Genomic DNA, 23,652 nt, shown 5'->3' with positions numbered 1-23,652 from the left:
CCTTCAAAGACGTTTTAATCGCAAGGACGCGTTTCGGCGTTCTGCCTTCCTCTGCTTGCTTATTAAAACAGCATAGCCTGTCGTGATTACCTTTAACCAGGTAGATGTATTTCGATTGGATACCGGCAGCTTGGCATAGAAAGAGGACTTGTAGAAAATAAAAAAGAGATTCTTTTCATTCTCGATATTCCGGAGTTAATAAAGTCCGAAAAATATAATAAGCAAGCAGAGGAAGGCAGAACGCCGAAACGCGTCCTTGCGATTAAAATGTCTTTGCAGGGGCCACGTGTGTGCAGTGTTTTTCTTTGAGGAACAGGAGCGTATATATATATATATATATATATATATATATATATATATATATATATATATATATATATCCAAAAAACCACCTTGTTCGTAAGGTGACCTGTGACTTTAAGGTCGTTCAATTCGTCACAAACAGTCCAGCCCGAACTGCCAAGCCATGCCTTTTTGTATCGCTTTGTTCGCCATAAGTTTGGCAGGGTACGCTCAGACGTGAGTCCCTTGCTCACTTTGCCACTGGATTCAAGCAAGCCTGGCTGAAGACGGCTGGAATGCCAGAAACCGGTCCTAGGAAGCTTGTTTCCTGTCCAGGGAAGGCATGGCTTGGAAGTTTGGGCTGGACTGTTCCCATGAGGCAAATGTTCAGACTTATTTGCATATGACAATGTCTCAACTGGGGTGGCAGAGTGGGCTAAAGAACAGTGATGGATTAAACCCAGATCTTTTGACTGGGTGTGAGTGTTTGATTGGTTCAGATCCTCCGTCCATCACCACCCCTTTTTGTACCACTTGATGTTTAGCTCGTGTTTGGGAAGGTACGCGGACTATAAGCGCACTGTAAACAGTACAGTACATGGTATGGTAAGCTCCTATAGATATACTTATGATTTCACTTTGATTGTCTCAGGAACTACTGAACTGATTTACACCATTCAACAAAAAGCGTGATCTGCGAACCAAATTCTACCTTTTTGCCAAATTTGGTGTAATTCCGTTCAGCCGTCCATCAGCGCCAAAGTTATTCCAAATAGAATGTTGCAGACTTCCTATTGATAGTAGGTATTAACTATAACTACCTACTAGCGACCGCCAGTAGGTAATATATATATATATATATATATATATATATATATATATATATATATATATATATATATATAGCAGTAAAAACTTCCGGCACAGCTGATCCTTTTGCCAGATGGGTCGGTGCGATGTACTGGTGCCAGGAACCTGTTACAAATAAAGGAAATTCTGTGTCAACGATACGCCACAGAAAAGACTTGCACACCAGGGTCACTTTCAGGATATACGTGTATTTAAAGGCAATGCATTTCGACTGACTCTTCTTCTTCACAAGCCCTTGTGAAGAAGACCGTCCCTGTCGAAACGTGTTGCTGTTAAATACACTTATATCATGACAGTGACCCTGGTGTGCTAGTCTTTTCTGTGGCGTATCTTGGGCATTGAATTTCCTGTATGCATTTAAAAAAGTAAATACATATAAAAGAAAAGTTTACTTTGAATGATCCACCTCAACAGTGATTGTACCTTTTTAAAGACATATAATTCACTTCATTCTAAAATGGACATGACTTGTCATTACTTTTCTTTTGGTAGAGTCAATGAAGGCAGGAGATACAGATGCACTATTCAACATTCACATAGAAATTGTGGTATGCTAGGCAATGTTATTATGCTAATATTGGAAACATCTACAATTCTTAAGCTATACCAAAGTATCCATAAAGAGAAAATCTGCTCTTACCGGTTGCTGAAGTAGAAATTAAAATTTGATGGAAAAGATTAAAAAAAAGAACATAAGTAAGCCTCCAATTAAAAGCATCCATAAAAAACAAATGAGCAATGTATCACACATTCATTAATATTTAGGAGTGATAAGTGAACATGAAATGAAGAAAGAGTTAGATATCGACAAGATACTTAATTGGAAATTCATGTACTGTTTAGCAGCTAGAAAATTAGAATATATAATGCCAAGGAATGCAAGTGGAAAACTAATCTCTAATGAATATCTAATGGATGCCCATCATCCTTTTTCACTGCAATAATTTCAGCCAGTATTCCTTATATATTATTTCCAGTCAACATTCTTTATATGTATGAAATGGGTTCCTGGCTGTCTGAGGTATGCACCCCAGCCAGGCAGGAGCCACCACACTTGTAAGTAACATACACAATAAAAGGGAACTTGTGCTCAACCTCTGGTAGCTTGGCACAGAGCAGTCAGGCTTATCTAATAAGGCAAAGTGTAAAATATTTGTGGAAAACACCCACACAGTAACACAATAAGTACACCATGAAAAGGCTCCACACAGGTTTAAAAAAGCAGAGTATTGTGAACAAAATAAGATGAACCTCTAGTAGCTTGGCACAGAGCAGTCACGCTTATCTAAAGAGGCAGCGTGTGAAATATTTGTTGAACACAGCCACACAGTAACACAATGAATACACTATGAAAAAACTCCAAACAGGTTTAGAAAAGCAGAGTATTGTGAACAAAATAAGATGAAAACAACAAAAAAACAGTGTATAGTATTTGAGATGATGAGGGGCGTGGCTTGACGCCGTTGCGAGATTGCGGATCCTCTGTGAACTCTGTGCATCGGCGGAATTCATTCTATATACGGAGCCGCTTCCAGGACGTCTTTTTCCCCGCAAATTGCTGCCTTCGCCGTCGGAACATGTGCGGCACACCCTGAAGGCGTTTGCATTTGTTTTCTGCACAGGACGTCGACGCTAAGGCTCCCGTGTTTGCTCTCCTCATTAAATCGCAGGCAGCCGCCATTTTAGGTCGTCGCACCCGCGATTGCCACTAAGGTCCGGTAAATTTATTTTCTCCCCGATAACAACTGCTCTGTCACTCCTGGAATTATTTAAGCCTGCCACTCTTCTTTTCTCCTCAGAATGCATTGTTTTTGAAGGTCATGTGTAGATTTTGACGCTTTTATTTTTCCTAAGGTAGCCATGTGTGGAAAATAATATTTACTTGCTGTTTTTTGCCTTACTTTGTTAGGTTACTGTTTTTCTGCTATGACTTCTTTACAAACATTCCCCAAGCTACTTTCCATTTAAACAGCATTTTGTGACACTTGTTTTGCTTGACTGGCATAGCAATTTTTTTCACATTGAGAGGAATTTTTTTTACTATTTTATTTTAATGGATCTTTGCATCGAGTTAGGTATGCATGGTCTTACATTTGTCAACAGACGATAATCCTGCTTTCTTTGTGGTACCATTTGTAGATGTGAGCGCCCGCTTTTCTATAGCCGCTGAGCTCACGTTCTTCATATTTGTCTTGCTGCCATACAAAACATAACAAAAAGGATAACTCTGCTTTTCCTTGAGGAATACTTGCTGTGCTTGTCTTGAGCCAATTTTCGTGCTTGTTATCCTATCAACTCCACTACTACTGGGTCTGCCACTTGTGTATTCGTAGAGAACTCCTGCTCCTCTCGCTACCAAGCCTAATGATTCAAATGCTGCTCACTCCTCCATCACGGGCACGAAACCTAAGCGTCACAAAAATGATCCACCATCTCCCATTCGTTCCTCTCAAAACCCTGTTCTAGACTCTATCCTAGATGAAGTTCGAGGCCTGCAGCCTTTCATGACTACAACTAACGAAAAATTGAAGCAAATTGAGGAGAGGTGGATTCTCAGTGGGCTACATGATATCTCTACGATAATTCCAATGTTGGAGCAGGAAATTCATAAATTGAAATTACACACCGGGGATTTGGAAAATAGTAATCGTCGCAATAACCTACGCCTGTATGGTTTGCCGGAAAATGTTGAAGGTCCAGTTATGGTACTTTTTCTTCAGAAATTTCTTCCTGATCTCTTGAGTCTTCCTTCTACAACTGCACCCCTTAATATCCAAAGAGCACATCACCTGGGTCGACCTACTTCCAACACATCGAAGCCTTGTGGAATCATTATGCTCTTTTTGGAATTTACTGAACTGATGTCTGTACTGAAGGCTGTTAGACTTAAGCGTCATCTTAATTGGTCTGGTCATAACATTTTTATTTCACAGGACATCTCTAATGCAACCAATGCACGTCAGAAAGAATTTCTAGCATTGCGTCCTTAGATGAGATATCATAATATTCAATATGGAATTCTTCATCCTTGTCTCTGCAAAATTACTCATAATGGGTGCTCACAATCCTTTGATGATCTTTAAAAGCTGAAACTCTTCCTTCGCTTTCTCTCTTCTGCTGGAATGGATATTAATCGCTGATCTTCTTTGTTCTGATCCTTTCCTTCTTTCTCTATCTGTTAACGTTTCACTTTTATTATTTCTGACGTATATGTGTTTGATATTTCCTAGTGCTCATCTGCTTCCTTCTTTCTGATTCTTTTCCTTCCTCTTTTCTTATCCTCTTCTGTTTTTTGTTTCCTCATATCCTTCTTTCTCATTTTTCTACTTTTTAAGGCTCTTATTTTTCTCTATTTTTTTTTCTGAGATCCGCTCCGCTCTGCGTCATCATGCTCTCCCTTTATTGCTCTTTCTCTTTCTTACAGGTTGGGTTGTTTTACACTGATCTGTTTATTCACTTCCTCCGTTTTCCTTTCTTTCCTTTTTTCTCTTTCTTTGTTTCCCCTTTTTTTCATGCACTACCTCTCATTTACTTCTTACTTTCCTTTTCTGTTCGTCTTTTCTTCTTCTTTTTTTTTTCTCTTTTCTTTTCTATTCACTTACTATTCTTTTTTCTTATTATCTCAGAGTTAATATATTCTAGCTTTGTGTTTTTTTATGGATGTTCTTCATGTAATTCTGTTGTATGGTGTTTTTTTTCTTGTAGCCATATCCCTGCAGTGTATCTACTCCTCGTGTCTTCCTAACCTCCCAACCTTCCATCATGTGTAATTCTGTTACATGTAATGTCCAGGGTCTTGGTAATCCAGTCAAAAGACAAAAGGTACTTTCCCATTTATCTAAACTCAACTCCCAAATTGCTTTTCTTCAAGAGACTCATTGTTCTGATGAGGAATCACTAGAGTTGAAAAGACAATGGGTGGGACAGGTTGTTTTTTCTCCTGCATCCAACAACAAAGAAGGTGTTGCAATATTGTTCCATAAAGCTTTATGGGTTCAAATTGTATCTACTCAAAAGGATGATGATGGACGTTGGGAAATGGCTACAATTGTGATACAAAACAAGGCATTTGTCTTGTTGAATATCTATGGCCCTGTCAAACCAGACCCTAAATTTTGGAATGATATTAAAACCCTTCTCTCCTCAATTGATTGTCCCAATATTATTGTAGCTGGTGACTTTAACCAATGGTTAGACCCTTTTTCTGATAGATTGTCCAAATGCAAATTTCAACCTGAAAAAACTCAAAAATCCTTCCAATCGGCCAATGCCACTCGTCCATTGTATGATGTTTGGAAAACTTGTAATCCTGATTTATTTGAATACACTTTTTTTTTCAAATGTGCATCACACTCATTCTAGAATTGATTATATTTTGGTTAGTAAATCCCTTCTTCCTTCTATTCATAAATCTGATATTGGATCCATTTTTATTTCAGATCATGCACCTGTTTATGCAGTTGTGGACCTTACACTTACCTCTTCCAAATTTAGTCGCTGGAAGTTTAATACTTTTTTACTATCTGACCCAGTCTTTCTTAAAGAAATCACGACTTTCTTTAAAGAATTTTTTTGTTTTTAACAACCCATTGTATACTTCTATTTCCAATAACTGCGATGCTTTCAAAGCAACTTTCCTTGCCTTCACTATTTCTTATGTTTCAAAAAAGAAGAAGGCCTTGAGAACCAAGTATGAGGATCAATTACGGAAGATTAGAGCGTTAGACATGAATATTTTACCTTCAAGTCTTCTGATGCCCTTCATGTTTTAATAACAGCAAAGACCGAACTCAATAAATTAACAACAACTGAAGCTTGTAACGTTCTGCTTAAATTCAAATTCAAATATCATGGAGGTCAGAATAAGGCGGGTAGGATGTTGGCAAACTACTTAAAAGTTAAATCTGAACATAAAACTGTTGGCCCTATTTTTAACGAAGCTACTAAACACCTTGCTTCGTCGGATGAAGGGATTGCTGAGGTTTTCCATGAGTATTACTGATCTCTTTATTCCGATGACACTTTTCCCTCTGATCTCAATTTAACTTAATTTTTCTCTGGTCTTCCCCCCACTCCACCTCTTACTGAGCAAATTTAAAGCACTAGAGAAAGATATTACCCTTCAGGAAATGATTAATGCTATCCACTCCCTGAAAAAATCAAAAGCACCAGGCCCTGATGCGTTACCTGTGGAGTTTTATTCTACTTTTCATTCTGTTTTTGCTCCTAAACATTTACAACTCTTTAACTCCTTTGTTGCTGATGCCAAAGCTTCTGGGTCTTTTATGGATGCATTGATTGTTATAATCCCCAAGCCTGATAAGGACCATTCTTTATGTAAAAACTATCGCACTATATCATTAATTAATTATGATTGTAAGATTTTTGCTAAGATTCTTGCATCCCGTCTTGATAATATCATCCCTCTCTTGATCAAAACTGATCAAGTTGGGTTTGTGAAGGGTTGTTTAGCCTCTGAAAACACTAGAATGTTCACTAATATTATTTCCCTTAGCAAACAATTTAAGGATCCCCTTGCTGCCTTGTCTTTAGATGCGGAAAAAGCATTTGACCGTATTAATTGGCAATTCATGTTTCAAACTCTCCAATGGTTTGGTTTTGGACCCTCTTTTATTTACTATATTAAACTTTTGTATTCGTGTCCTCGTGCCAGTATTTTTGTCAATAACCATTTCTCCAGATTTTTTTCTTTATCTAGAGGCACTAGGCAGGGTTGCCCTCTTTCTCCTTTATTATTTATCTTGTGCCTTGTGCCATTTTTGGAGCATATCCAAGCTAACTCTCTGATTACTGGCTTCAAATTTGGCTCTGTTGAAACTGAAATCTCTGCCTATGCAGACGATATTTTGGTCTATATGTCTAACCCTGTTGATTCTCTTCCACATTTCATGAATGAAGTCCAACTTTACTCCTCCATCTCAGGTTATAAACTTAATTTATCAAAAACAGAGGTTTTACCCTTAAATTGTACTTGCTATCAATTTATGTTCAATGATACTAATTTTACTTGGTGTTCCTCTAAAATTAAATACCTTGGCATTTGGTTCGCACCCACCCTTAAGGATACTATTAAGTATACTTTTGATGTACTAGTGAAGAAAATCCAATCACTCCTCCTTCTATGGTCCCCCCTCTTTCTTTCATGGTGGGGTAGACTAGACACCATTAAAATGATGATTGTTCCTCATGTATTGTACACATTGTCTATGCTTCCTATTAAACTCCCTAATGTATATTTCTCCCCTATAAATTCTATTTGTACACATTTTTTGTGGAATAACAAACATCCACGTATTGCTCTAAATAAACTCATCCGTCCTAGAAATGAAGGTGGAGTCCGCTTTCCTAACTTTAAAGCTTATCACTCAGCCTTTTCAATCAAACAATCCTTTTCATTAGTGTATGATTTCTTGGATACCCCTATCCCTAAATGGATCACTTTTGAACGGTCATTGTTAAAAGGCTTTTCCTTTCAAAATATTATCTTTATGTCAAATTGTAGCTTTCTGTCAAAAAATCCCGTTTTGAAATATTCTCAGACTTTACTCAATAATACATTTTCCAAAGATCTGACTCCTCTCCAATGTTTTTTTATTATCTATTGTATGGTATAATAAATTCTTCAAATACAAAGGCAAATCTTTTTATTACAAATACTGGAATTAAAAGGATATCACTTTTGTTTATCACTTTCTTCATAATTATTCTATTATCCCCTTTCATGCATTACAATTAAGATACCACTTGCCTGATTCATTATTAAATGAATATAATATCATTGTTACAGCCATACAATATCACCTCACTACCCTCTTACTTCCACCTGATTTACCATCTTTGACCCCTTCTACTCCTCTATACCCTTTATTTTCAACCCACATGCCTAAAGCCGCTTTTATATATAAGTTATTATTATCTACCGTTACTGATCGTTCTAAGTCAACTGTTGAACTTGCATGGGAACATGATTTGTCAGTTTCTTTCTCTGTTGCAACATGGGAAAAATTGTGGTCCAAGTTGTTCAAAGTTTCTGCTGCTGCGCGCATAACTCAATCTTTTTATTTTATTTATCATAGAGCAATTATTACTCCTGTTAGCATTTTTAAGTTTTCTCCAACCTCTTCACCCCTTTGTTGGTCCTGTTCTACTGAAACGGGTACGTTAATTCATCAAATATATGAATGATCTCATGTTTTATCATTCTGGAATTCAGTTTGGAATGTTTGCATTTTAATATTTAAATTTAAAGCTTCTTTATCGCTATTGCATGTTTTTCTAGGATCTTTATCACCTGAGTTAGATGCTGTATCCTCTGTTTCGAAACTGTTTGACCTTTTTATTGCTTTAGCTTTTAAGGTAATTTTATCGTCCTGGAAAGATACTTCCAAATTATCGCTACTTACTTGGTGGAATTTTATTTGTGATGAACAAGGATTGCAACTTTTTCCTCTTCTTCTGTTTCTCAAAAAATCAGATCTGATCTCCTTTGGATTCCCTTTACTACTTATCTGTCTTCTAACTCTCCTATACGTTAACTCTTTCTCTTTTCCTTTCTCTTTATATAATACTATTCTCTACCATCGTGGCTCTCTTTCTCCTTTCTTCTTCGTTCCTTTTCCCCTTCTTTTTCTTTTTCTTTCTTTTTTCTTCTTGTCCTTTCCCTTTTACCTCTTTTCTATACTATATTTATCCCATGTTATATGCCTGCTTGTTTATTTTCTTATGACTAATGTATGTTATTGTGGCTTTTCCTTTGCCTTTGAAAACTTAATAAAAATTTCTTAAACACAGGTTTAGAAAAGCTGAGCATTGTGAACGAAATAAGATGAACCTCTGTTAGATTGGCACAGAGCAGTCACGCTTATGTAAAGAGGCAGCGTGTAAAACATTTGTTGAGCACAGCCACACAGTAACACAATAAATACATTATGAAAAAACTCCACACAGGTTTAGAAAAGCAGAGTATTGTGAACAAAATAAGATGAAAACAATAAAAAAAAGTGTATAGAATTTGAGATGTTGATTTTTAAAGTAATTTAACACAATAAAGCGAATAGAAGCAAGTAGCGCTAAAAGTTTACTTTAAATTAGTATGGACCAGAGCAAAGTCAAAGCTCGTGATAACCGTGATGGAGCGCCAGCCAGTTAGGACTCTTGCAGGCTTAGGTGAACAAAGTACTTTTGTGGTTGCAAACAGTGATATGCGTTGATCTCCTCCAAGCAGTAAAGGCAATGAGAAGTTCTGAGAAAAGGTGCCGGAATTGAGCGACATCGAGGAACGCGCCAAATTATGCCACCCAGTTGACTGGATCTGCTGAACTCGCCTAGCTGCCGCAGCGGCAATTCACTCCCCGATCTCTGGATGCAAAGCGCTGGTTCCGACGTGATGTGCTATTTCTACTCCCACAACTGCATCAAAGTGATGATTCTGCCACCCTGTCATGATCCAGTTTGGGCGCTAAAGAAGGAGTTATATACAAGCATACCCAAGACACTACATCTCCCATAACTCCCTGTGCTTTCTGGTGGATCATGTGATGGGTACTTAAAAATGTGACTGATCAGGAAGTACGTCGAATATTTTGCTGAATGAAGTACTGTTGCTTGTGGATTCTATTGCCTTCAGGGTAGCCTTTCCTGGATCCTTTTCGTTTGCCTTGCTTTAGTCCGATTCACTGAGTTGCTGTTGCACTCAGTCTGAAACGATCTGCTAAATCATTGTGTTTGCCCTCTGTTGGTGAGCCGCTTGTTGTGCTCGTGCAGAGGATGAATTCCATTGGGTCTTGAGGAAAGTTCTTTGTCTTTGTATGCCCCCCGTTGGTGAGCGCTACATTATTGGCTCTTGCAGGGGACATCAGTAACGCTGAATCGGGTGGTGTTGTTGGCCGCCTGGGGAAAAGCTGATCCTTTGCCGGATTCCAGAAGGGCTCTATTCAGGTGGCATTTTCGGCCGCCTTTGATTCCTAGGTCCTCCATTGGCGAACTCACTTTCCAGGAGTTCATGCAGAGGACGATTTCTTTGTTGTCTTGCTAGATAACGGATGGCTATCTACTGAAACAGGAATTGTTTCTTTGTTTTTTCATAGAACAGTGCCTTTGGGGAAACGGCGCTTTCAATAGAAGTACATTGGAGTGCATGAACATCGGCTGTGAATTACCTACTGAACAGCTGTGGGTTACAACCTTTGTTTGATTTTACATTCTTCATTTTCTTACTGTGGAGGGAATACTTGAGCACCTTATTTCTAGACAAAAACGACAAGAAAGGAAGGTAAGAAAATATAAGTTTCCTAGTTCACTGGTAGAGTCTTGGGTAATAATGAATAGTTTAACTAGTCGTGTGTCACCATACAGGGTCATCTCATCTGGTTCAGTCTGCACAAGAGAAGACTTGATTCTTTTGTTCTTCAGAGAGTGCACCCAATTCCACTCAGATATTATTGCGGGAAACAGAGAGTGTGTTCTAATTATATCTATAGTGGAATAGCGGAGAAGTGATTGTTTGTTTTGTCGTTTCAGATCTCCCTCCACACAGACCCCTTCCCTTCCTTCCCTCACTTGATCCTTCCCTCGTCCTGTGCCATAACGGTATTACAGGCGTGGATAGGTCAAGAGGTGGACCCCATATAGCAACAAACGATCCCTAGGATTGGAACCTACCACACCCGCAAATAGTAGATGTATCAAAATCCATGTTGCAACTATCCAGTACACTTCCATTGATCCAGGAACAAGAGCAGGGGAAAAGATGTTAATATTCCTGAGTCTCAAGCATTAGCAGGCAAGCCCTTGGAGATCACTTAGAGTGATGGTAGAGTCCAGCTTGCCTTTCTGTTGCTGTGTCTCAAAATGTCTAGAAATGGGATACAACTGATCTCTATTTAGAATATCTTATGAGTATTTGATAATCCATATTTTTGCTGGATGTATTGTAGTGCCAATATACTGCAATTGGCATGGACATGAGATACAGTGAATGGTATAGGGAGTCTTGCATTTCATGAATTTATTGAATTGCCTTGGCTTTCTACATCCTAGCTCTGGATATGTAAGTAATTTTGCAGGCTTTGCAGTTATTACATGGAAACAAATCCTACGATTCCACTTAGCTTGGAATTAGTTTAATCTGTCAACAAATGGCTCTTAACTATTTGATCTTTTATTGATCTTCCTATGCTGTTTATAAAGCTTGGATAAGCTTGTATTTCTGTAAAAATGACAGTATCTATTCTTACGATATGCCAGTTCTTACGAATTATGGCATTTAAGGCTCCTGTGTCTTTTGAATAATTCACGATTAACCTTAATTTCTGGTTGGTGTCACCTTCACTGATTTTTTGTAAAAGTAGGCTCTGTCTTGAATTTGAGTTATATCTATTTTTGGCTTTATTAAGAACTTTTATGGGGTACCTTCTCATCTGGAATATGTGTATTGCCTCTGTTGCTGCTACTTCATAATCCTATTCCCAAGTACCTTTACTTTTCAGGCAAATCATTTCCCCATAAAGGGTGATCCACTTGACGTTGCAGCTCGTGCTCGGTAAGGTACGCGGACTATAAGTGCACTGTACACAGTACAGTACATAGTACGGTAATCTCCTATAGATATACTTATGATTTCACTTATGATTTTCTCAGGAACATGTGAACAGATTTACACCATTCAACAAAAAGTGTGATCTGCGAACTGAACTCTACCTTTTTGCCAAATTTGGTGTAATTCTGTTCAGCCGGTCGGGCTGTAGTCCTGGCTAAAGGTCCCTCGGAAAATTGCATGGGGAAAACACGTTTTGGGACCCCCTTTTTTCTCGGCCCCTGCTTCACGAGAAAAAAAAAAACTTTCAGGGAAGGAGCAGAGCGTAGCAGGCCATCCTCTTGGAGAAATCCGCGAAGATTCGTCCATCGGCGCCAAAGTTATTCCATATAGAATGTTGCAGACTTCCTATTGAAAGTAGGTATTAACTATAACTACCTACTGGCGACCGCCAGTAGGTTATATATATATATATATATCTATCTATATATATATATATATAGATAGATATATATATATATATAAATATATATATATCTATCTATATATATATAATCACAAACATATATACATATATATATATATATATATATATATATATATATATATATATATCAGTGAAAACTTCCGGCACAGCTGATCCTTTTGCCAGATGGGGTCGGTGCGATGTACTGGTGCCAGGAACTTGTTACAAATACAGGAAATTCTGTGTCAACGATACGCCACAGAAAAAACTTGCACACCAGGGTCACTTTCAGGATATACGTGTATTTAAAGGCAATGCATTTCGACAGACTCGTCCTCTTCACAAGCCCTTGTGAAGAAGACCGTCCCTGTCTCAACGCGTTGCTGTTAAATACACTTATATCATGAAAGTGACCCCTGGTGTGCTAGTCGTTTCTGTGGCGCATCATGGACATGAAATTTGTTGTATGTATTTAAAAAAGTAAATATATATATATATAAGAAAAGTGTACTTTGAATGATCCACCTCAACAGTGATTGTACCTATTTAAAGACATATAATTCACTTCATTCTAAAATGGACATGACTTGTCATTACTTTTCTTTTGGTAGAGTCCATGAAGGCAGGAGATACAGATGCACTATTCAACATTCACATAGAAATTGTGGTATGCTAGGCAATATTATTATGCTAATATTGGAAACATCTACAATTCTTAAGCTATACCAAAGTCTCCATAAAGAGAAAATCTGCACTTACCGGTTGCTGAAGTAGAAATAAAAATTTGATGGAAAAGAATAAAAAAAGAACATAAGTAAGTCTCCAATTAAAAGCATCCATAAAAAAACAAATGAGCAATGTATCACACATTCATTGATATTTAGGAGTGAGAAGTGGACATGAAATGAAGAAAGAGTTAGATATCGATAAGATACTTAATTGGGCATTCATTTACTGTTTAGCAACTAGAAAATTAGAATATATAATGCCAAGGAATGCAAGTGGAAAACTAATCTCTAATGAATGTCTAACTGATGCCCATCATCCTTTTTCACTGCAATAATTTCAGCCAATATTCCTTATATATTATTTTCACTCAATATTCTTTATATGTATGAAATGGGTTCCTGGCTGTCTGAGGTATGCACCCCAGCCAGGCAGGAACCACCACACTTGTAAGTAAGATACACAATAAAAGGGAACTCATGCTCAACCTCTGGTAGCTTGGCACAGAGCAGTCAGGCATATCTAATAAGGCAATGTGTAAAATATTTGTGGAAAACACCCTCACAGTAACACAGTAAGTACACCATGAAAAGGCTCCACACAGGTTTAAAAAAGCAGAGTATTGTGAACGAAATAAGATGAACCTCTGGTAGCTTGGCACAGAGCAGTCACGCTTATCTGAAGAGGCAGCGTGTAAAACATTTGTTGAGCACAGCCACACAGTAACACAATGAATACACTATGAAAAAACTCCACACATGTTTAGAAAAGCAGAGTATTGTGAGCAAAATAAGATGAAAACAACAAAAAAACAGTGTATAGAATTTGAGATGTTGATTTGTAAAGTAATTTAACACAATAAAGCGATTAAAAGCAAGTAGCGCTAAAAGTTTACTTTAAATTATTACGGACCAGAGCAAAATCAAAGCTCGGGATAACCGTGACGGAGGGCCAGCCAGGTAGGACTCTTGCAGGCTCAGGTGAACAAAGTACTTTTTGTGGTTGCAAACAGTGATATGCGTTGATCTCCTCCAAACAGTAAAGGTAATGTGTCTGTTCCGAGAAAAGGTGCCAGAGATGAGCGACATTGAGGAACACGCCAAAATATGCCACGCTGTTGACTAGATGTGCTGAACTCGCCTAGCTGCAGCAGCGGCAATTCACTCGCCGATCTCTGGATGCAAAGCGCGGGTTCCGACGTGATGTGCCATTTCTACTCCCACAACTGCATCAAAGTGATGGTTCTGCCACCCACAAATAGTAAATGTATTGAAATCCATGTTGCAACTATCCAGTACACTTCCAGTGATGAACGGCACAAGAGCAGGGGAAGAGATGTTAATATTCCTGAGCCTCAAGCATTAGCAGGCAAGCCCTTGGAGATCACTTAGAGTGATGGTAGAGTCCAGCTTGCCTTTCTGTTGCTGTGTCTCAAAATGTCTACAAATGGGATACAACTGATCTCTATTTACAATATCTTATGAGTATTTGATAATCCATATTTTTGCTGGATGTATTGTAGTGCCAATATACTGTAATTGGCATGGGCATGAGATACAGTGAATAGTATAGGGAGTCTTGCATTTTATGAATTTATTAATTTGCCTTGGCTTTCTACATCCTTGCTCTGGATATGTAAGTAACTTTGCAGGCTTTGCAGTTATTACATGGAAAAAAAATATTACAATTCCACTTAGCTTAGAATTAGTTTAATCTGTCAACAAAAGGCTCTGAACTATTTGATATTTTATTGATCTTCCGATGCTGTTTATTAAGCTTGGATAAGCTTGTATTTCAGTAAAAATGATAATATCTATTCGATTAACGATTAACCTGAATTTCTGGTTGGTGCCACCTTTACTGATTTTGTGTAAAAGGAGGCTCTGTCTTGATTTTGACTCATGTCTACTTTTTTGTTTCATAAAGAACTTTTGTGGGGTACCTTCTCATCTGGAATATGTGTATTGCCTCTGTTGCTGCAACTTCATAATCCTATTCCCAAGTGCCTTTACTTTTCAGGCAAATCATTTCCACATAAAGGGTGATCCACTTGAGGTTGCTGGGTTGACAGCTTGTAGTTTGAGGGAAGCAAGTTCCTGCTGTCGGTTTTAAGTATAAAGCTGTACAAAATGCATTTGTGAGCCCAGCCTTACATTCTTCGAGCACCCACCCATGAGTGATCCTGGTAGTGACAAACACCCAAATTAGTTTTTCACTACTGTTAAAAAGCATTTAAAGGGCTGAATTGAACTGATGCAACCTGTTCTTAACAGTAACTTTGTGTAAAACTTGAAATACCTGTGTGTGGGTGCTTGTGTGTGCGTATTTATGTGATCAAGGTCACAGCAGTGATCAAAATGCGTCAGAACAAGCTGGAGCGGTTTTTGGAAGAAACAGAAGTTTGGCACTAAAATTGGAGTCCGTACCCTTTCTTTCCGTCGAAGCATGGATGGTCTGGGACTTGCTTATTGGATATATATATATATATATATATATATATATATATATATATATATATATATACATATATATACACATATATATATATATAAATATATATATATATATATATATATATATATATATATATATATATATATATATATATATATATATATATATATTACCTACTGGCGGTCGCCAGTAGGTAGTTATAGTTAGGATCTACTTTCCATAGGAAATCCGCAACATTCTATTGGGAATAACTTTGGCGCCGGCGAATTTCTCAAAGAAGATGGCCCTCTCCACTCCTTCCCTGAAAGTTTGGGGGGGATTCGTCAAGCGGGGGCCGAGATAAAAGGGGGGTTCCAAAACGTGTTTTCCCCATGTTAATTTCCATAGGGCGGTTGGACTCACTTTTAGCCCGAACGGCTGAATGGATTTCCACGAAACTTGGCAAAATTGTAGGGACTGGTAGCCCGATGTGCCTTTGCTATGTCTCAAGATATGCGCTCCAGTGGATTTTGAGTAATTTAGGTTAAAAAAAATATATATATCTATAAGCGTGCCCCAGTACGCGCACCGGGGAGCGCACCAGCGTGCCACGCGAGTACGCGAGCGGAAAGCTGATTGCCTCTCGGGTGTCTGTCAACATTCCAAACAGTCCGGAGCGGCCGCCATCTTGTTTCTCGGTAGGATCGAGACACAAGAGATGGCAAAAAGAAAGGGGGAAATGACTAAAAGGGAGTTGGGTAGACCCCCCCTGACCCCCTAGGTTTGATGTGGGGGTCATAAAAGGGCTTCGTGGGGCAAAAAACCCCCAAAAATAGATTTTCTCGGGGGGAGCACCCGGTACGCGCACCGGGGAACATACCGGGGAGCGTACCATGGGGAAAACTCAGTGAAACAGTAAAATAATAATTTAAAGTGCTTAGAGGTAGGGTAGCTCTGAATAGAGTTGTTGTGTTGTTTGGGTGTTTTAAATACCAACATGTAGGTACCAATGCTGAGTCTTAAATTTAATGTACACCGTTTCCTCTGTAGATATCTTGCATGTTGTTACAGAAGTTATTGTGGTATATGGAATCCAGATCATAGTCTGTCAGGAAAGCAGAAACACACACCACACACACACCTCACACACACACACACACACACACACACACACACTCCTCACACACACACACACACACACACACACACATCCCACACACACTAACACATCCCACACACATACCCCCCACACCCACACCCCCCCACACATATCTCACACACCCACACCTCCACCCACACCGAAACACCCCACACACCCACACACACACCTTACACACCCACACCCCACCTACACCCACTGACTCCCTATAAGTCACCCACACTGCCTTACTTACCTTTCTTTTCTTTGCTGTTCCACTCGGAACCTGGACTGCTCTTTTCATTCAATTTATCCGGGATTGGCTGCTCCCGGTTTCTGGACCCTCCCTGTTCTGTGAGGCACAGTGTCGGCGCTGCTTCAGAGGTGTTGCAACGCCTCTTCGTTTTCTGAATCGTTGGATTCTGCCTTTGCTGTGCCCCCCGCCTACGCGCTGGAAATCTTCATTAGCTGCCACGCACTGCGAGTGAGGACGTTGTTGACCTTTCGGCGTGGTGAGAGGCGCGTTCTGCCGGTCGGCTGACTTGTGGACAACCCGACACCGATTCCGGTAAGGTTTCTTCTCTTCTCCTCTGCTTCACGTGTGCTGCTTATATATACGCGCAGTAGTGGGTTTTGGGATTGCCTCCTACTTCGCCAGCATTTAAGCCTCTTTACCAAAATACAGGGACTTGGACTGTTATTTTCATCCGAGTCGGACGTACGTGTACTCTAACACGTGATTATGATCTCAAGTGACGCGCTAAGAAACAGAGAAGCCACAGCTGAGGCACGCTTTGACAGTCTCCCTGTTAACGCCTCTAAACAAACAAGTGAGGCGCCAGGGTCGGCTGATAACGATGTGAAAAATCTACTAAAAACATTAGAAAAGCTTCTCCGTGGTGAAATTTCCAAATGGTGGGAGAAGAAATCCCTCGAGAAATATAGGGATGCCAATAGAATACCGCGTGGTTTGAGAGTTCTCATTGTCCCTACCTATGACAATCCAGACCCCCTGATGCTCCAAGAATGGGCGGAAAACAACCTGAAAAGCTCAATGAATATGTTACATATTCTAATCAAGTATGCTGAATCTGATCGTAATAAATTGCTACTTGAAATCGACCGTGAATGGTTTATTGGAGGAATCAGGTGAAACTGATTTAATCACCAAAACCAAGGCAGAGATTGACATACGGATAAAAAAATTGGAAGAAACCATTATTGAGCGCAAAATCACCAAGTTTGCCAGAGACAAAAATGATTATGCCACAGGGAGAATCTTCACATTCTCTAGAAAATATGACAATCTAAAGCGAAAAGCAGTGGCTAATGTTGGCATTGCTCAGACCATTCAACCTTCAACCTATGCTAACACGGTACAACCTGATAATAGTGACAATCTCTCCTTGAACTCGCTCACATCTGGCAGTGAAGACGACATTAGACAAGGGAGATCTACAGAAGGTCTTTCCAACTGTGAAAACTTCACATTAATAGAAGAATTGAATTTTGTGAGCGAGTACCGGCGGTACTCCCTGCGCTCCCGGCAACCTCAAAACAAACTAGGCAATCAAGCAGCCAGCGCAGGCACGCAAGAAGGGTCCTCTTCAAACGCAAATACCACACGCGGAAAAGCAAAAAAGAATTGGAGAGGATAACGACCATGGTAGAAAATACTGTTATCAACTTGACTAATTTCTCTCTGACTACAAAAGAACAACAACTACTTTCTCTGTGGTTGTCATATTGTCCACCTAACAGGTTTTCATACAACCAAACTCGGATTGACATCTACAAGTTTATTCGCAAGATTAAACTTATCAAATATTTTAGACTTGAAGCCAAAAGGAATCAAACAGAGTCTATAACCGAGGTCAACACGATGACACCTGGATTACAAGTTCAAGATGCTGCGGGGCTACAAAACTTGCTTGATCTTGCTTTTGACAATGACTCACAGCCCACTCCTACTGTGAGCCAGAGTACCGAGATAAGCCGCTCAGCTATCACCCCTTTTCGCCCAAAATCTACCTTTTTACCGATCATGCCCCGTGATGCGGTTGACGTTTTCAGCGACAGGGTGATTGTTGAATTGAAAGCACTCAATGGAAAAATCCTTAATCAAAGAAAACAGTCTAACTACAATGATAATCAATACCATCGACTTGTGAGCAAACTTCAAAAGAACAAAGACATTATAATCAAAAACGCTGATAAAGGTGGCAACACAGTGCTTTGGTCGACTAAAGACTACATCACTGAAGCCCTGAGACACCTTAATGACACCTCCTGTTATCTATTGACTTCCCAGTTTGCGATGAACAAATGCCATGAGTCTACGCGCAAACGAATCCACACATGGAAGCGCAAAGGTTTGCTCACCAAAGATGAATGCAATTTCCTAGTCAATGATCATCCGATCACACCTGTATTATATTTTCTACCGAAAATTCATAAACAGGTTACTCCAACTCCAGGTCGTCCAATCATAGCTGCCATTGGGAGCAGCAATGAAAACCTCTCCAAGTACATAGACTTCTTTTTGCAGCCCCACATGCAGAATCTTCCGTCCTTTGTTAAGGACACCACGGACTTCCTCAATAAACTCATGGAAGTGGAATGGAATGAGAATTTGCTGTTTTTGGTAATGGATATAGAATTGCTTTACACGTCGATACACCATCAGCATGGTGTGCAAGCTTGTAAATATTACTTGGACAGAAGAGACATTTGTTTTCGAGACCATAACAGTATGTTGATGGAAATGCTGAACATCTGTCTTACTACTAACTTCTTTAAATTTCAGGGTCAGATATACCAGCAACTTCGCGGTGTGGCGATGGGCTCGTGTTTCTCCCCCAGCTACTCATGCTTGCATGTGGGCTGGTGGGAGGAACATGAGCTCAAAACCACACATCGCCGATGGTTACCTTATATTGCGCATTATTGGCGCTTTATAGATGACGTATGCATTATCTGGCAGGGATCAGCTGATGAGGCAGAAATGTTTGTCAAAGAGGTTAATATGAATGCCTTCAATCTTAAATTCACTTCTACCATCACGACTGACTCAGCAGAATTTCTAGATGTTAGCATGTTCATTAAAAACAATCAAATTGAAACTTGCCTGCACAGAAAGGCCACTGCAGGCAACTCAATCTTGCATGCTCACAGTTCTCATCCTGCCCACACAATCCGGAGCATCCCCTATGGGGAGTTCATTCGTATCTGCAGAATATGCAGTGAAAATGACTCCCTTGAGAAATGTCTTAATGAATCTAAACAACGTTTCATCCGTAGGGGTTACTCTGATTCTATCCTTGACAAGGCTCTACATAAAGCATGTGCATTTGAGCGAAAAACATTATTGATGCCCAAGACTCCTAACATCTCTACCGCTGAATGCAATGTACGCCTAATCACTAACTACAGCACCCAGGAGAACAAAATCAGGGGTATCATTTCTTCTGAATGGCCTATAATCCTTACGGATGTCATTCTTGGACCTATACTTCCTACGAGTCCCAATATCACATTCAGAAGGTCTCCCAGTATGCGAGACGCTCTTGATAGACCCATGCCCGAAGACCCACCTAAAAAGAGTCTGATCACCAAAACTGGGTTCTTCAGTTGTACTTCATGTCGAGCCTGCACCTTTGCCAAAAACAGTACGCATTATGTCACCGCATTCTGCTCCACACCTGTTCCTATTCGAGAATATCTTACATGCAGATCTGAATATGTTGTATACAAACTCAAATGCACGTGTAACTTGGAGTACATCGGAAATACTAAACTTCCGGTACACCAACGGATTTTGCAGCACATCCGTGCAATTGTCAATAGCGACAATAACTATCCTGTCGCTAGACATTTTCGAGCTGTACATGATAAAAAATTGAGTGATCTTGAATACACAGTTCTGTGCTCAGTACCTCAACCCGGACGGGGAGGTGTGTGGATGAAACTTCTTCGGCAGAAAGAATCTCATTTGATTCTTGCCTTAGATACCAAGGCACCTAATGGTTTGAACCTGACCGAAGATTTGAGCAATTTCCTGTGAACTGTGTTGTGATTGGTGATGACTTTATTCTCTTTTATTTGTCAAAAATTTTTTTTTCTGATGTGACGTAGATTATTGCTGAGTGGTTGGCCGGCTGGTCAGCCTTCACATGTATATACTGTTTAGGTGTTCCTCCCAATGATATTGAATTGTGCTTATTTTGTTCGAGTTGACACCTATTTGCAAAGTTTTATGCCATTCGATTATAGTTTGTTCTGTCTAGCATATTTTGCTCAGCTGTGGCTTTACATACTTTTTTCTTTATTATCCCCTTCATTTTTACTTTATCATCACTTTTTTATGCTTTCTCTGATCAGTTGCTTTGGCTGATTTTGGTTTACTTTTTTGTGTACATCTATTTTGCTGTGGTCCTATTCACATGATTATTTCTTTATCTCATTCAATATGTTTGTAATATTCTGCACAGGGCATTTACTTAGCTGCTAATTATAAGCTAGGCTTGGCAATGTTATTTTGGCACTATGTCATCATTTTCTTTTTCTTGTTCATTTGAACAGCATTGCTTTAGGATGGTAATATCAGGCACTTGCCTTCACTGTTGGTTGTAAATATTCCTTCCTTTTGTAAATAACCCCCGTGTACATAGTATTACTACCTGCTATTATTTTTTGGATTAATAACATGTAAATGTATGGGACCATGCATATTCAGCATTTAACGTCATATGTTTTTTTGTTACTTTGTTTCTATATTTCGTCACTTTGTAGTCTATCTACTGTGTTTATTACTATGAGAAGGCGTATAGCATTGGTTGTTTTCATTTAGCCCTTTGTTTTTGTTTACTATTTAAGCACTTCCCTGTTTCTGGCGCGCTGTGGGAACAAGCTCTCTTGCAGAGTGAAACGCGTCATCCTACATTAAAACGTCTTCCCTGTTTTCCATTGTCGGATGTATTTTCTATTCGAGGCTATTGTGGACTGCTGGATACGAGGTGTTTTGAGGTCCTGACCTCTGGTTCTGAATTCCACTCGGAACCTGGACTGCTCTTTTCATATATATATATATATATATATATATATATATATATATATATATATATATATATGTGGGTTATTGGAGTTTGACGACAGGAGTTGTTTTGCGTATATGTATATATATATATATTTATATATTCCAAATGAAAGACCCGACAATTGGAGGCCCACTCTTCATCATGTAGAATCTTTATTCTGTAAGGTGGCATGGATCAGGGGCACGGTGAGTACAAAAAGGGATTTCAACAATCAATATCCCAACGTGTTTCGGGCTGTGTCTCGCCCTTGTTCTCGGGATGGCAAATGAGGAGAAGCGGCTGGCAGGTTCTCTCGGTGGGCGTTTGCTGCTCTCGCTGCACTCTGGTAGATGGATGCCATTTGAAATGTCATCAGTGATGTCATGAGTGATGTCACTGACCATGTCATGAGTGATGTAGTATGTGACATCATTAGCAGAGCATTGCAGGCGCGTGAGTTATAGTCACCTGAACTAACTAACTATAACGGGGGAATTTCAATGGTTTTGTATGAGTGAAATCTCCAGCTAACTATAACGGCGCAAAAGTTCATAAAATGTATGTATTTAATGTATATATTAACGGAAGACCTTATCTAGGACAATCATGAAAATAGTTGTTTTTAACTTTTAATAAGCGATTTTCACTTTTAAAAGCAATTACGCAAATCGCAGAGGTACGTCTTACGTACTCACATCTTAAGAGCACTGTAAGAGCCCTGTAAGCGTACGCAAAGTCATGTGACCATAAAAGAATTTTTGATTGGTTCATAATACTTCCTTTTCCAACTGTTGAAAGACCCCTCTCATTTTGATAATACTACTTTGACTTTCCCGGGAAAAACATCTATTCTGTGGAGCTGTAGTCTTTTACAACCAAACTCTACAATGGCTTCATCAGTACATTCCTCTAAGGAAGATTTTGTTACTGAGCCACCTCAGAAAAAGAGAAAAGAAGCTTTCATTTGGAAGTTTTCTTCATTTCCGGAGGGACAGAAAAAGGTGAATGTAAAGAAAGTAACGTGCTAGATCTGTGAGGTTACACTTTCCAGGGCTCACCCCACTAAAAAGTACTATTTCGGGACAGCCTCAAAAAATTGCATCCAATTATGGAAGGATGGCAACACAAAGGTTCCAGTAGAACACTCAACCTGCAGTTCCTTCTACCTCAACTGCACCACCACCTCCTCCGAGCAGTCCGCATCCTATTGTTTTGCCTCAGTTTGCAGATCTTACAATTCATTGTAAATTTTGCAGAGAACTCCTTTGTTACGGTGAGCAGTCTATTCACCTCATTGTGAAGAGCAAAGAAGAGCACCATAGCCCAAAACAATATATTTTTTTCTTTTTTCCTCCTGTTCCACAGGTTTTTGTTTCCAGTTTCGTTTTTTCGGTTTAAAAAAAAACGAACTAAAAACTTGCTGAACAAATACAAAAAAAATAGAAAACTAAAAAGAAAAAAAAACACTTCTTTTCAGAACTACCTCCACTGGCTAAAAAATGAACTATATTTCTATATTAGTGTGTAAAAATTTGTCAGAATAAATGTGTTGTGCATAAATGAACAAATGAATTAGTAGTGTATGGTGAATGTGAAAGTGCAAAACTATAAGGGAGTGCTACAACATAAATGTATAAGGTGTTTACCTATAGTATACTGTAGTACCTCCGAAGCACTTCAATGTAACATATCCATATAAATATGTTAAAAGTCTATACTTCAATTTGCACTGCTAGTAAAACTGCCTGGGTGAATTTGTATGTGTTAGGAGTGGATTTACAACCCCCATGTACCTCTTTTACACAGCTTTTCCGTCACTTTTGTGATGCAGCGGTGTTGCAAAAGATATGCCATGGTGCCTGATATTTACAATGTGATGCATATGGAAGGTGCATCACATTCTAAAGCCCTGTGCCAGAAAGAGACTTTCCTGCGCAGAGAGGGGGGGGAGGGAGTGGAGGTGTTCTAGCATAGGAACACCTCCTAAAAGTGACTGAGTAAAATCTATAAGATTTAATTCAGTCACTTTTAGGCCTATGCTACATCAAAACCCTGCACCTGCTTGAAACAGGTGTAAGGATTGACACTGCTTTGTGAGCATAGAACC

Source organism: Lissotriton helveticus, chromosome 7, assembly GCF_964261635.1.
Source record: "Lissotriton helveticus chromosome 7, aLisHel1.1, whole genome shotgun sequence".
NCBI lineage: Eukaryota > Metazoa > Chordata > Amphibia > Caudata > Salamandridae > Lissotriton > Lissotriton helveticus.
Note: the sequence above shows the minus strand (reverse complement) of the source record.